The sequence below is a fragment of the Hakea prostrata genome, chromosome 3 (genome assembly GCF_041222555.1).
Source record: "Hakea prostrata isolate BN-2017 chromosome 3, UWA_Hpros_2, whole genome shotgun sequence".
NCBI lineage: Eukaryota > Viridiplantae > Streptophyta > Magnoliopsida > Proteales > Proteaceae > Hakea > Hakea prostrata.
Window position 1 is genome coordinate 27,724,509 of NC_142602.1, and position 4,150 is coordinate 27,728,658.

The 4,150-nt window shown below is 42.2% G+C and overlaps 1 pseudogene; it reads right to left on the minus strand.

Moving 5' to 3' along the window:
• Positions 1-2,487: 2,487 nt before the first annotated feature.
• Positions 2,488-3,801, minus strand: LOC149021955 (aspartic proteinase CDR1 pseudogene; annotated as a pseudogene).
• Positions 3,802-4,150: the final 349 nt, after the last annotated feature.

Consider the following 4,150-nt stretch of genomic DNA (forward strand, 5'->3'; position numbering starts at 1 on the left):
TAAGCCCCTTTTTTTTAATTTAATATACTAAATCATGTATAATTTTTAAAATACATGAGTTGGTTTATTACCTTTTTAGTAAATACATAGTAATAATATAGAATTGTGAATTGTTTTACTATTTTGTGTTTGGAATCAATGTCAGGTTTGAGAAGTAGGCTCGACTTAACCCCACTGAACATGTTTAGAGCCAAATTACAATACTTAGTGATGTGCCCAAAATCTGCTCAGCCCTTAGATCACTGATGAATGACCTGCAGAACAATCGTTAGATGTGGTCTGACCGTGGGGGTTGGGAGTCCACCTCCGATGGCTAAGTCAGTTAATGAACTAATCACAAAGGCTCTGGCTAATTGTAGAGCTAAAGTATGAATGCGATTACTGGGAATACAATTCAGTTACCTTCTTCGTCGTAGGTTATGGCTTATATAGTGTGTATGTTCTAATCCTGTTCGTTGAACTCGTTCGAGCCTTCTTCTGACCGACGTCAGGTCTTGACGGTTAGACCCGTTAGTGGGGTGATGGACAACTTCCCTGGATCACACGATCTTTTGTTGCGGGTGTGGCGGTTATCCAAGTTTGCATGATCGTCTGCTCCCGTGAGTGCTGATAACAGTTTCCTGACGGGTTATCCATCCCGAGAATCTCGGACTCGTGCTTGCCTGCTGATCGTGTAAGCTTTCTTCCTTAGCACGCTATCTTCAAACCTGGTTCATACAAACCTAAGTCGGTCGGTTCGTCCCCCACTGGGGTCAAGGGTTGAACCATGAATGGACCTGGTTCAACAATATTTTTCCCGTATCACGAGCCCCCCAGGCCAAGCGTTGGGGAACGCCGAGGGCTTGGTTTGATTTAAATTGAACATGAATACGGAACAAGGAATCCGAACGACTGCTTGTTCTCTTGGATGTCAAGTCACATTTATTGCTGCTGCGTCATCGTTTTCCTCGAGTTACTCAAACGTCTTTGGCTTTCACGCTGGAGTCGCCACGTGTCTGTCATAGCCGAAACCATCATTGTTTTTAACTCGAAACGACGGTTCCTCAAAACGTCAATTTTGATTTGATTCATTTATGCTTTTTCGAAACGCCTCCCGATCACGATCGTTGATCTGAACTGATCCTGATCATACACGTACTTATTGACTTGCTTATTTAAAAACCATTCTTTGCTTTTTTCAAATTTCATTCTTGTTTGCAACTTGAAACTCGTCGTCGTCTTCTTTGCACCCTAACTGCCTTCCCACTTTCAAGCTCTTTACTCCGGTGAACAAGTAAGTTCAGTAACTTTCTTGCCTTCTTTACTTACTTTAGTTGCTCCTTTCACTTTCGCATTCATTTTCTTTATGATTTAAAAACCACAACCAGACTTTCCTTGCAATGGGAAGCGGTAAAACCTCTGACGAGGGTTCCTCTGAATTTAATGCCGGTCAGGACGATTTTGGTGACGAGGCCACTGTCTCCGTCTCCATTGACCAATCGAGTAATGAAGAGCAGAAATTAACTGAGGTTTGGCGTTAGTTTGAAGAAGTGAGCCAAAAGAAAGAGATTGAGGTTCCAACCCTGCCCCCCTATTCCAGATCATCTAAAACTTCGAAAGTGGCCGCCAAGGCCCCTCGGCAACCCAACAGACCTAAAGAAGGCCCAAGTTCTTTTGTCTCTGAATATACCAACGCCGAATTGACTTCGGCAACCGAACACTTCGATTTCCCTCCTGACTATTTTCTTCGAATTGCCAATCCTGATGAGAGGGCCAATTCGAATGCTCCTGATGAATTTTCGCTGTATCTGGATACTCTAGAAAGTGGAGTTCGGTTTCCCTTTTTCAATCCTTTGTTTTCCGCAGTTTTGAACCACTGGGAGATTTGTCCCGGAATACTCCTCCCCAACAGCTGGCATTATATCGTCGGCTTTCTTGGTTTGTGCTTTGAACTTAGCATTGAACCTTCTCTTGCTTTTTTTGTACTCATAGCCATAGTTGGTTTATGGGATTTCCTTTTCGGGAATATCCAAAATATGATAGCCTGACTCCGTCGGGTATAGCCTATGCTTCCTTCGAAGCCTTGTTGAATCTTGACAAAGACCAGCATTCGGGATAGACCTAGGCTTTCCTTCTAAAGTCTCACTTAGTGAAAACCGATGCTTCGTCCTTCGGAAGTCTCACTCGGTGAAAACCGATGCTCCATCCTTCGGAAGTCTCACTCGGTAAAAACCGATGCTTCGTCTAAGGGTTTTAATCAGTATCACCCGAAGCCCCGTTTGAGTTGTCCTTCCCAAGTATTGCGTTCGGCCCAGTCCTTCCGGAGAAGACCAAACATTTTCCCGTATTTATTTCTGGGTTAACTTTCCCAAGAAATTATAACGTTCCTTCGTATTTATTGCACATGGGTAAAATCTACGATGACAATTTAATTGTTTCATTCGGTAAAATCTCCGGGAAGCAAATACACTAATATTATTTAGTAGAGAAACATAAGGATCTTCTTAATCATAAAATCTCCTGTTGTTTGGTGCAATCAGTTGGCTTGAAGGAGACCTTTCCACCTTCAATATCATAGCCAACCAAGAAGTTCACCTGAGCTATGTTACCAAATACGGCCAGACTACCACCACTAGGGGCTACCGCAAAACATACTATATCATCAGAAACCCTAAGAAATGTATTCACTGGGAACAACTTCACATCAGCACCAGCAAAATGTGCAGTGATTGGAACACCAATATCCTTTTTAGTTTCATAGCATAACTTGAGCGGGCCATCAACCGGAGTAAGATCAATGGCATCCTTCACAGCAGCTTCAATCTCATCATAGAATTCTGTTGGTAACAGTGTTAATGTTGTTCCGGAATCTATTAGTATGTTAACCTCTCCATTCCCTTCTTTGTTCCGCCTCTTCACAGTTGCGTTTGATGAGATCTTCTTGTCTCCAACGCTAAGACCTTCAAGGGTGACGAAATAGAATGCGGAAACCGACTTTGGCACTAATGGGGTTGAAACCACATTTTCTCCAGAAACCTCAGCTTTAGAACCAAAACTCAACTTACTTTTAGCGTTTTCAGCTGAATTTGGCACCAAACAGTAGGAGAACTTGCCTTTAATTGATGAACCCAGTTGGGAGATCAATGAGAGAGCACCACGTCCAAGGCCTACCAGACCTGCAGCTTTTTCACCAAAGGTGCCATTGTTGTTATGTCCACAACCAAATGCCTTCTCTGGTAAGGAGACATACTTGCCAGAACTGGAACCCATAGTGAATGTTTCTGTGGCAAGATTGCCCATAGTGAAGGATTGATCACCATATTGATAAAAATATTTACAAGAACCCCGATGACAGTATCCTCCGTCTAGCTTTGGACAGAAACTTGAGTTACATGAAAGGTCCTTATAAGTTGAGGAACTCTTAGGATCAAATAAAGGGGCTGTTTGGTTGTAACACCCTTTACAAGGCTTGCATTGTGTCCATATAAGATCACTTCCAGTATCAGCTATGGCCATAATCTCCACTGGTGGAGTTCCAATGGAGATATTCATAAGATACGGACCATCGTCTGCAATCACAGTAGATGAAACTTCTTTTCGGCGAAGCCGTTCAAAATTATCAAGACGGGCTGCTGAGCGATGGAAAGCCTTCTGCAATCTCTGAAAAGGACTGTCTGAAGGATTGTAATATGGAGATTGCAATGAGTCACGATGGATGAGATCAATACTGAAACCATCACCACCATTTCTGGCATTGATGAGGGAGAGGCTAGAAAGACAGAAGAGCAAGAAGTATGAAACTAAGTTGAGAAAGGTTGCCATGGTTGAAGGTAGAGAAAGAGATGAGAATGCGTTAGATCCGTGGGTGCTGAATCTAAAGATGGAGAATGGAAGGAGAAGCGGAACCATGCATGGAAGGTGAAGAGTGATATTGGGTGATCATTTATTAAAAGTTTTCGGGGTTTTATAGTTTTCCTCAATTGCTCGGTTATTTGATTTATTTCCAAAAAATATTTAATTAAAATAAAAAAAAATCCATAAATGAGGGAATTGAATCCTATGTATCTAGTTATATGTAGTATTTGCTACCGACAGCCATTGGATTGGTATCATTAACCAAATAGACGAAATATATAAATATGGTTACGCTTAGATCGCCTGCCTGTCAAGG